The sequence below is a fragment of the Parus major genome, chromosome 7 (genome assembly GCF_001522545.3).
Source record: "Parus major isolate Abel chromosome 7, Parus_major1.1, whole genome shotgun sequence".
NCBI classification, from domain to species: Eukaryota; Metazoa; Chordata; class Aves; order Passeriformes; family Paridae; genus Parus; species Parus major.
Genome location: NC_031776.1, coordinates 8,405,334 through 8,417,410, shown reverse-complemented (window position 1 = coordinate 8,417,410; position 12,077 = coordinate 8,405,334). Strand labels below are relative to the sequence as shown.

General features: G+C 39.1%; 1 long non-coding RNA gene across 1 annotated transcript; it reads left to right on the top strand.

The window, feature by feature from the left end:
* Nucleotides 1–1,329: 1,329 nt before the first annotated feature.
* On the top strand, nt 1,330–11,870 carry LOC117244748. Its single transcript, XR_004498397.1, has 4 exons — nt 1,330–1,419; nt 8,529–8,638; nt 8,756–8,839; nt 10,442–11,870. It is a non-coding gene; the product is annotated as an uncharacterized LOC117244748 (long non-coding RNA).
* Nucleotides 11,871–12,077: the final 207 nt, after the last annotated feature.

Sequence of the window (12,077 nt, the reverse complement as noted above, 5' to 3'; positions counted from 1 at the left end):
TAATGCAAACATTGTACTCATTTTTTCCACAAACAGAGTAGAAATATTTAATTACTGTGGGAAGAGAAAATATAATATTTTCTTCACTTGTGTCCAAATGGAAACACAAGGAGAAGATAAAACCAGGAATGAACTCATGCTACATTCTCCCTTTAACCAGCTTAAAATCAACTACGTGATGTCTTTCAGTATCTAACAACCACTGCTGCTACTGAAATGAGTAAGAGCTGTGATTGTGTGCGTGGTACCAAGGCCATGACAAGAACAGTAGATGAAGGCTGATTTTGTGACTTAAGTGCAACACCAAATTATAATATCTGATCATTGGGGTGTAATGATAGCTTTAGATTTAAAGACATGCCAGATTTGGGGTAAAATTTGTAGCCAGAAGAATCCCTCTAAATATTTTATGGGTTTTTGTGTCTGAGCTTGGCTACATGGCACGTGCAGCAGTGAAGCAGCAGATGCACTAATGGGTATCATCATGCTGCTGTTGTCCATTGCAACTTCTTTTTACCTCTCCTTTCATACTTGGTACAAAAGCGGTCTGTGGGGCTTTCTTCTACAACTGCCTAACTTCTGTAACATGACACTGAAGTCTAAATAGAAACTACTTTTGTAAATACTCAGCTTGAAATCTGTGTCTTTGGTTGTCCTGGTTTTTTTTTTTTTTTCAATTTTCCATCTTCTCGCTATAAATATTAAAAAAGGAGTTATTCTGTAGTGATAGGTTTTACTTATCTGTTCTGAGTTTCAGGATATACAAAGGTATACTAAGGGACATGTAAAGCTCTTGAACACACTGAAAAGAAGAGCTATGAGTTTTTTGTTTGACAATGTTATACCATAGTAGAATATCTGAAGGACATTTTTAATAGCACAGGCTGGAATTAATATTTTTTTTTCTACCTGTACCAGACATGTTGCTTGTTATGTTAGCTGTAGGTGTCATGTATGTATGTTTATATAAATGTGCATAAATTGCATAGTTAACAGCAGAGCTAGAGAGATTTAAAAAGACATTAGGAGGGAATAAAACCATATTCTTGGTATTTCTGGAGAAGGGAGTGGGTTCAGTGGGCAGCCAGTTGGTAGAAGGTTAGGGGAGAGGATAAACTAATGGTCTGGTTTTGGTGATCAGGGTGTTGGATGGGTGGCTTAAGATGAGGACAGGTGGTGAGCACAGCAGTGGGGAACAGGGTTCAGCTGAGGCTGAGGAGCTCTGCTATTTAAAGGTGCCTGCCTCTCAGTCTCACCGTTGGTGCAGCCCCAGGAAGGAGCCTTTCCATGTTCCCAGGCCCAGGAATGCTGTGTCCTTCTTCACTTGGTGCAGCCTTGCCATGTGCCCCAGCCTCTCCTAGGGCCCCTCACCACTGGTGTTTGTCACATTCTCTGGGCACAGGAGAGAGCTGTCTGTTCGTAAGTACAGCCCTTCCTCTATAGAGTCAGCCCAAGTTCTCATCTGAATAAGTGGAGGAAGAATCATGGCATTTAGAGGGTGGGTCAACACACAGAAACTGAAACCAGAGCTCTCGAATGACCTAAAATGTCATTGTCTTGAATGGCTCTAAACTGTAAGTCTGGGCTTCAGAAGATTTGGTTTCAGCACGTGTACCTTCACGTGTTGCCTTAGGCAATTTATTTCAGTGCATGGCATCCTGTCTCCTACTTTTGTCAAATGGAAAAACACATCTTTTCATGTTTGCATCTCATCCTTTGCTTTGTCATAATAGTTTTGGGGACTTTCTCATCCTGTGCTGAAGAATAATCCCTGCAGCATAATGTGATTGTCATCTTTGTGTTCAGATGGTGATAATTGTCATGATACTTTGGTAATAATTTCTGTGTCTGCAGTTTGTTATTTGTGTATCACTCCTGGAACCCGACTGCCCTTATAAAAACATCATATATTTTATAACTGGATTAGCTCTGTAAGGCAAATGTGTAATAGATTTTTTTGAAAACTAAACAAATTAAAGGTTGTGACTTTCCAAACTGTAACATTAGCAACATTTTTCTATTTTTTTTTTTCTTCTCTTGACTAGTTCAGTGGACATTTTTTCTTTAGTGGTGCTTTCTAAAGTTAAAACATAAGGGTTTTTAATGCTAAATTAAAACTATTTGGTAGTAAGAATGCCACATTTACTTTCCCTTGGAAAATCGTTCCCTTCAATCATTTTGCTTACCAGTGTTCTTGGGGGTGTATAGCAAATGTTTAACTGTTTTGATCCAGTGTTGCATTTAGCACATCATAATACAAGCACTCTTTTAAAAAAGTACTTACTATAAATATTGTAAATATAAGAATAAATTTAAAATGGTATATTATAAATATAGTAGATCTGTAAAAAGAAAAGTGAATTCACTGTAGTGTTTTTCCCACATGCAGGCCATGACTCCTGTTGGGAGTCCTGTTGGCCTGTGTCCAGTTTTGGACTGCCCAGTACAAGCAGGGCTTTGACATAACTGAGTGAGCCCAGCTGAGGGTTGTCAGTGCAGTCAGGGATCTGAAAGATACAATGCTTGAGGAGAGCCTTGGTCAGCTTTAAGAACATAAAGGAAGACACACTTCTTTTTTCAACTCCCTAACAGGGCAATCTAGAGAGCAAGAGACAGGCTCTTCCCAGAAGTGCTCAGTGGTAGGGAAAAAAGGCAATGGAGACAGGAAATTCTGATTTTTAAAAAATATTGCAAATGTGAGGGTGACCAGGTACTGGAAGATGCTTTTCACAGAGGTGGTGATGGTGGTGAGTTGAACTCTTGAGGGTTTAATTGCCTGGATGAATCCCTGAGCAACCTCATCTAACTGGCCCTTCTTGGAACATGAGGTTGTACTAAATGACTTCTGGAGGTCTGTCCAGACTCTGTGATTCTGTGATACATATATGAAATTTGATTAGTTAGATCATGTAATAAACCAATAATTTTAGAAAAGTTGATTGAAGCCAGGATAAAAGGAATAAACCCAATTGGGAAGGGGTGTGTTATGTACATTGTATTAAATAGGTGATAAAATAAGACTTAATTATAAATCAAAAGAGAGTTTACCCATGGATACCAGCATTTACTGAAAAAAGAGCAGCAGAAACATCTGGGATTCTCCAAACATCATGTCTTTTCCATCACATGTAGAATGATGTATATCTGGGCACTTAAAACCTGTGTTTAGGCATACAATTTGGAAAACCTCAGTCAAAGATTGCTGTTCATTTATTAAATGAGTTTCCTGGCACTCCCATCTTTCTTCTGTAGAAAGCTGTTTCCTGAATGTAAAATGTAAAATGCTATCTTTGATATAATGTGATGGTTTAGTTCTGTTGACTGAAAAAAAATCAGAGCTCCCTATACATTCTTCACAATTTCACAGCCATTAAATGTTCAAAATACTCTTTTATCAACCACCCATGTAATGGCATTAGTTATCTGTATAGTGATAAATGAATGTAGAAGCCCATATTGTAAGTATTCTTGTGAAATTTCATTTTGAGAAAAGTATTTGTAGAATGCTCAACATAAGAATTATTTTAAAAAAACCTAAATGCACAAAAGCAGCAATCTCTGATATCAGTAAAACTGCTTCCTAAAAGTGCTTTGCAATAGCCCAATTTTAAATCTTTCAATATTTTTGCATTTAGTTTCAAATATAAAATATACACTGGAAACTAAACAGATTTTATAGCCCAATTCCATTATTTAAATCACTCTGGGCTCTGATGCTGAAAGCTACAATTCTGTCTGGAATCAAATTGTAAGGATGAGTTATAATTCCCTAATGGAAACACTGGCTAATCTCAGAGTATATAGATGCTAATGGTGCCATGTAATGCATTAGCAAACATGTTACTGATAAATAGGAATGAAATATGATTGGGCAGTCTCAAAGATCATCTCAGAAAAAAATCTCAATTCTAAAGTCTTGCAGAAGGGGCTAATTAGGCTTTTCCCTCACAAAAGGCTCTGAGCATGTGCAAGGGAAGAGGAAAAGGACTGTGTCCCTTTTGCTTTTGAGGAAACGGCCAAACAGGGTCTCCACATCAAAGTTCAGAAATCTCTATGAAGCCAATGGTATAGGAGGAATCCTCAGCCTCTGAAATTGCCAGAGTTTTGTTGGCTGAAGCCAGCATTTATCACACACCTCTGAATCTCAGCCAGGCAGCAAAGCCTGGGGGTGCTGGCTGGTCCCCCTGGCTGCTTCAGGTGGCACCCTCAGAATGGCACTGATGTACACAGACACACATCTGTCCTCACCCCTGCTCTCCCTGTGCACTCTCCAAAGGCAGCCTTCCCCACCTGTATTGTCTTGTTAAAATGCAAATATTCATTGTGCCTCTCTCTGAGAAATGCAGTGATAGTGACAGCTCCCATGCTACCTACACATACAAATGGCATTAGCTTGGCTGCTGGTGCACAACGAATGGAGCTGGAAAAAAATTCTTCCTCACATCACATCTCTCTTCTTGGGACACACAACCTTATGGGCAAAGCACAGAGGCTTGCCATGGCTATAGACTGATTTTGCTTAACTTTCCACTTAAAGTACAGATTAGAAAAATTACTATAATTTTTTTAGATTATGGAATATGAATACATTTTATACTCACACAAGTGGCTTCTGGGAAATAATCAGATTAGAAGTGAAATGTTATTACAATTAAAATTATAACTTATTGTATCAGATTTTTAATTATTTCTGATTTAAACATTGTTAAATTTAGACTAAAAAACAATGACCAATATTTATTTCAGGTTAGGAAAAAAATTGCTCTTAGAAAGAACTATAAACTATATTGTCTTTAAAAGATAAAAAGGGAGTTTTAAACCAGGGTATTTATATAAGTCAGAGTCTGCTTTCTGCAGCAGAATTGGATTGCCACCCCAGATGGGTTCAGAGCTGTATCCCAGCTCAGGTTTTGCCTGTGGATGGGCTGGATTCCATGTGGCTGTGCAGGCAGCCTCGGAGTAGCCAGCTGTGGGGAATTCTCCCAAGAGCAAAGTGGTTTTTTAGTCCCAGTATGCTCTGGCACTGATAAAAGCTGTTCAACACAAAATTAAATCATTTCACTAAGGTGCTACGTGATCCTAGTTGATTAGTGTTTGAGAGATAATTCTTTCATTTTCAGATTGACTTTGATACCTGAGTCCTGAGAAATAAGAGCTCTCTTAATTTCTTCTCAGTGTCAGTCTCTTGGTTTTACAACATTTACAGCATTTTTCTAAATTCTTTAAACTTTTTTTAAAGCTTGTAGTCAAGGCAGAAGTTTGCAAGAGAGCAAACATTCCTGTTGAGAATAGATTCCTTTTGAAATCAGAAATTTACTGCAAAACTGACCCTGAAGTGACTTGGTGAAGGTAATGCCAAGCAGATTTGCTGTTCTTGTTACAATTATGTATATGTTATGTCGCAGCTGACATTTACTGGAAGTTTTTGTGTATGCCTGTGTACAAACCAGTTTCACCTCTAGCAAAAGAATTTCAGTTTGGCTTGAAGATAAAACACTGAGCCTGAAAATCCTGTTGTAGGTATCTTCTTGTACTAGGTCCAGTGATGAATCCTGAAAAGAGTTCCTGTGATCATCCAGATTTCCAGTTGTTTCCTCCAGCATGGAGCTGGTGAATTAATATGAACAGGAGAGAGAATTTAGTTTTTTTAATTTAGTTCTTTCTTCTGAATCTTTGTGTGTAAGAGCATTGAATAAATGCTTTACTGGAAATCTGACAGCTGGCTTCCTTTAATCAAATACATAATTAATATACATCTATGTTTGGTAAAAGTAGTGCCAAATATCCCTATGGAACATTGATCTGTATGTGGATAATCCCCACATGCCAGTGGTTTTACTTCCCTCTGCTTTGGATGGACATTATTTAAAAAAAAATCCTAATTTGTGACTTCATTTTTCTATATAAAAGTAATCTGCTCTGTTTGGAAGTTCAGATGTGATGTTCCTAACACTGGTCCTGTTTCAATCTTCTTTAAATTGTCATGTACTGGAACGGAGGAGGAAAATGGGAGAGGGATATTTGGGATATGCTCTCCCCAGAACCCAGTGATAGGTGAAACCATAAGGGCACCTTGCAGCCTCAAGAAAAAGGCTGGAACACTGTCAGTGCAGGCAGGAGAATTGCAGGTTCCCAATTTCCAAAGCCACCCTTGGCCTTGGTGCAGCCTACAGTTTGGCTTTTATTTCCTTGCTTACTTTTTCCTTACTCTTTTTTCTGCACTTTGTCATTTCCAGCAATAGGAGTGTAAGTCTATTGTAATATCAAAATCTTAAGTAGGAGTTCAAGTTTTGACTTTCCTTGACTTTCCTGAGCGCTGCTTAGTTGAGAAGAAGAAAGAAGACAAATTTCACTCCTAACATGCTAAAGATGTTCAAAATAGAAAAAAATTAATCAGGACTGGCAAAAAGGACCTATTTAGCTGCATCAGATCTGATGACTAGATATAAGAAGAACATTAAAGACAAAGGAATTTAGACTAGGCAAGCAAATTATAAATGTGTGGGTTTTTTTTCAAATTGGCACTGGTAAGGCTTTAAAAGGCAGTTCTGGATTCACCAGAGAGTTCACTGATGAAGAAAGGCGTGTTGAGAAGATTGCTAGTTTTTCAGATGAAATGTTACTAAGAGTCTGAAGAGCAGAGCATGTGTGTGGTAGCAGGTAAGAGGCAGCTGTGGTGGTAATGAGGGCTGACAGCAGAAAGGGCAGAGATGAGAAAGAGGAGAATCAATGTGAGGCACAGGAAGCCAGCAAAACCTGAGCCCTTTCTCACGCCTGCTTCGGCAGCATGAGAACAGGAGCAGGAGGAGAATTGGATCTGGGGCTGCCATGGTGTCAATAACTGAAAGGACAGCTTGTCAGAGCTGATAGGACAAACTCTATCATTTTACAAAGGGAGGGAGGGTTGGGAAAGAAGGATGTGAAAAATGTCTGACAGGGTGAAAAGAGAAAGCTGGTGAAGCTGAATTGAAGTAGGTGATGAGCAAAAGGAAATAATTGAAGTGTGAAAGAGATCTGGAGCAAAAGAGTAATGGTACGCTGAATGGATGGAAATTTTGGAAGAAATTTTTAAAAGTGATGTAAAAGTGAGTCAGACTACCTGACCTCCCAGGGTCACTGTAGAAAATGAAGGCTCTGAGTAAGACTGAAAGTGCAGAGTTCTGCAAGGGGTGAGAGGAGCCAGAAGCCATCAAGTGGTATGGAAGAATGGAGGGGAACCCTGGGGCTGAGGGGGCCTAAAGCTGAGCTCCAGGCTGGACCCAAAGGTCCTGTGGTGGAGGAAGGCAGAGAGCTGGGAGCACAGAGCAGGAGGGGAAAGGCAACTGTGACTATGCAGCTTGTCAGCTTGGACCAGACAGTGACTCCAACGTGAATAAGGCTCTAGAGAACTATTTTCCAAAACAAAAAAAAAAAATCAGTGGGGTGTATTTATAGAGCAGAAATGGAGTACAATTGGTGTTAATTGGACCTGCTGAAGTAAGTCTTCCTCTGAGCTGTGTTATGTGTTTTCAAATTATTTCCATAGAAGCCTCTTTCTCCCCTCTGATACTGGTTTTGCATTGTATTCCTGACTCCTGGCACGCAATCATTATCCCAGATAGACAGAAATTAGTTTTAAAATGTGAGTTGTTCTATGCATAGAACATCTTCAGCTAATAAACGCTGTCTTAAATTTCTGCCGTTTTATTTCTTTCTTCAGTTCATTTTAAGTGTCACTTCTTCAATACATCTTGACATTTAATATGAAGCATTTCATCTACTAGAAATACATCCGAGTTTTCAGCTCAAGAGTCCAATTAAGAAAATGCTCCCATGTGCATGCATTTTCCTTTATTGAGCTTCAAGTTCCCTGCAATGTCAGGTAATATGCAAGTTTAAAGTTAAGGCTTTTTGCAAAAAAAATGTATTTCTAATCCAGAATATCACCTTGTCTCCTCACTGTGCTTCCCCATCTTCAAAAAAATGAGATGCAAGAAGCTTTTAGTTACTATATTGTTCAACTTTTGCTTAGGACCTTTTTTTTTGCAGTTGTTTGCATATGCGTCACAAATGTCTGTGTGTTGATAAAAGTGCCGATATCCTTCTGCTTTAATGTTTAAGAACTTAAATAGGGTAATGGCAATTAAAAATGTATACTTCTTAATGTATTTGTAAAAAAGTCTCCTTTGTTGTTCGTTATTTTACTGTTTGAAGTTGATACTCATGTAAACGACAGGTGCTGAGCAGTAATGAATGAAGATCAGGCTTTCTCCTCTGGATGCTGTAATACAAATTAAGCAAGAAAGAAATCTGTGTTGTGCAAACACATGAGCAAACACACTGTTAGTATCTCTGAGGATGTTCAGGCCATTTCTCAGGAGCTGGTGGCTTTCATTTCAAGGGTTGTGCTTTTCATGTTATTTTATGGAGTATTACGCTATCTGGAATATTGTGCTTTAAACTGAAAAGTGTGTCTGTGTGTGTGTGTGAGACTTTTTATGGATGGAAGAACCACAAAGAGTTTTGAGTAAAGGAATCTCTGTTTCCAGAGGCATAAGCCTGCAGCCTCATTGACATGCATTTGATCCTGTGACCGGTGTGAGCAGGAGGCAGTTTATGGATGGATGGCTTTGCACTCAGGAAGGGAGAAAAGTGAAAGGTTGGTGATTAGTTTATATGCAGTGCAACATTTCTAGGAAACTTTGATTTTGAAAAGCATTCTTCAAAGTTTAGTTTTCTTCTCACCTTGTTTCACTGGGTGACATATTTTCTGCAGAGACCCGCATCTCCAACAATCCCACAAGTGGCAAAACTGCATCCATGGTACACAAGGTCTGGGATTAGGAGTCTTCATCCTGAGGTAATTTAAGGATCTTAATACCAGGATTTAGGATGTAGCAGTTAGAAGAGGGCATGAACAGAAGACCAGAGAGAGGCCAGCTCTGAAGCCCTTCTTTAGAAATAAAGACTGTCTTTACTGTAAATGTTTCAATTATAGTTAATTGAATTCAGAAGTTCAACTTTAAATCCATATTGACTGCTGTTCATAAAGGTAAGATGTTTCAAGCCCACAGCTGGTTGAGTCTCTGGGCATGTAGCAGGGCCAGGGATAACAGAGCTGTTGTCTGGCTCTTCATTTCCCTGAAGAACTGCAGCTTACTGATGGATATGGATTTTTGGGAGGGGTTGCCCTCCGAGGCTCTAGTACACTGCTGTGGCACTGGGCTTTGTACTGCTCAGTCCTGTGATGCCAGGCTGGAGCTCTCACAGACAAGCAGATAAATGACATGACTGAGCAGCTCCCATTTGGTCAGGGGCAGCCTTTGCCTCACTCACAGCTCCAGCCTCACCAGAAATTTATTGCAGTTAACTTTTGTGGGTGCTGCAGTCATCTTTAACCAGTTACAATTTTCCTCACATATTTAACTGCATTTTGCCCATGTAATTTCTTAAATAATTTTTCACCCATTTTATTAAAGGCTGAAAGTTAAATATCATATACTAAATGGCTATAAAATAAAATCATTGAACTTATGTGGATGGTTTAAAATTACTTTATTGAACTTCTGCTAGTCCCTGTCAATTTGGTTATTTGTTGATGTGGAATTCACCATACTCACCTATTTATATTTTTCACTGTAGACTTACTGATTTGCACCTGAAAAACCAGAGTATTCAGTATGATATAAATCTGTGATAATACAGTAAAATAAAACAAACAAACAAAACAAATGTATATCCAGTAAAACTTTCTAATGCATACTTATTCAAAACACAGATGGGTGACCAGCCATTTAGACCTGTATGTGTTCTTTCTATTAGTTAAAACTATAATCCCTCCTAACACTGCATCATTCAGCTGAGGTATATCAATTGGAGACAGTTCCTAGCAAGCCTGTATTTCCAGAGAGAGGCCATGGTGATTTTATAATATCTTCAGCATTTGGAAGCCTTTCTAGTGGTTGCTGGCTGCTCAGGGCTTTCAGCAATTTGGCTTAAGGCAGACAACCTCGTGGCACCAAAAGTCCAGAGCATGTTTAAACAGTCTGAAATTGCAGTGATGGAGATAACAGAACAGTGTAGAGACCACTTAAGCAATTCAAACCCAGACAGGAGCGAGTGCCAAATGAATCGGAATGGAATTTGATTTTACTTATTACTCTGGGAGTGATAATGGAGCCAAATAACAAGCAGATTTCTTCCATGGGCCAGCTCTGTTCAGTGTACCTGTGCTGGTGATGTTTCCACATGCAGCAGCCCCTCAGTTGCCATCCTGTGGTTGCAAGGACACTCTGATGTTCCTGTGCAGCTCGCTGCCATCGGGGTCCGTGCTTTCCTCCCTGCTGGGCTGCTTCATGGAAAGCTTCTGCTCGGGAATGGTGTTAACAGTTGTTCCAGACAGAATGATTAATCTGTCTTGCAGGATCCCTGCTTGTAGCACTCTCCCTGTTTTATTTTTCAGTAAGGAAAATGTCTGATCTGACACATTGGCTGCCTCACACGTCTGTGCTCAGTTGCTTCCCCACCGGTTCTTGCCTGCATTTGCTGTTCCGTGAAGGTCTTGGGAAGCTCAGGGGCTCTGCTCTCTCAAGCAAGCTGAAGTATTTCCATCCACGTTCAGTATCTTGAATTTTCATTAGAGTGGGAGACCACTTCAGTTTCTGATTATCTGTTTGCTTGCAGGTCTGTCTGCTCAGGCTGCAGACAGACATGTCTTTTACTGCCATTTGTATAGAGCTGTGAGAACAGAAAGTGTGTTTGCAGGGAGGGAAAGAAAAGTGAAATAAGTGTAAGTGAAGTCTATTGTACATTTGGGAGCCTTAGCTGATGCCTGTGAAAACAAAACATAAGGAAGCAGGTGAACTTGTCTTCCTGAGACCAAGCCATCTCTCCTCCCTGGAAAGGAATCAGAGAGAGGAGGTGGGATTTCTCAGGAAGGTGGCTGGGGGAAGGCTTAGAGCAAAGCTTGATGTTTTTTAGTGAACCTACAGAGATCATGGTGTTTCAAAACACTGTGAATAAGGCTGCAGAGATGTTGTGTTTGAGGTTTTTCCTTGCTTCTATGTGCTCAAACTGCATCAAACATTTTTTTCCTCTAATTCCACTCAGCTATTTATTTTCAAATTTGTGGTTATACCAAACTAGTCTTAATGGAAGCTGGAAATGTCACAGCATTAAGGGTAATGTGCACCCTGAACCTCCTACGTTACTGGTGCTAAGATGCAGGTCAAAGAGAACTTCTTAACATCAGGTGCCACAATGTTTGTGTTGGTACCTACAAAGGGCTGTCAGGTTTGTGCACTGTCAAACATCCTGATTGATTACACATTAAAAAATATGAGCACTGAGACAAGATTTCTGCTATTTCCTCTAGCACACAACACAAGATGGCTGATGGTAATTAGCCATTGTTAATGTATAATGTAACTCCTTAAATTTCTAGATGGAAAAAATATAATGTCCTCAAAATCAGATGGAAAAGATCTATAAGAAAAAATGCATGCAGAGTCCTAACTTGACAACAATTGAGGGGTTGATAGTGTCTCAGTTCCCATCCCTGCAGCTGTTTCTTTCTCTTCAGCAATACATTGAGTAGTGGATATCAATTGACAAAATAAATGATGCTGACTTGTGATTAATTTGAATCAGATTTGCATTTGAAAGACACCAAAAATTTGTGGAAAAACAGGATGAAAGACTCAAGATCTTAACAGGCTTAAACTTAAAATAGAAGAAGACAGTAAATTTGTAAGTACTGGAATTTGACACTATAAAAAGCCATCAATAAACTCCCATTGTATGTAAGAAGAGAGATGGAAATATTCAGAAGTGCTGCATAAATTACTTTTCCTGTGAGTTTCTTAGTACCTACCCTTTTCATTCTTTTAAAATCACTTGCAGAGAATTATCCAAACTAAATCCAAATTATCCTCAATTTCTTGAGAATTCTGCTGTTGGTTTCTGTGGCTGAGGACTGTAGTGCATGATTTATGATTCCAGTTTTAAAATAACCAGAGAAAACTTACTGTTTTCATTTTTGTATCTTCTTTAAAATTTTGTATTGGTTTTAATAGCTCAAATCCATCTCTAAGCTTGTA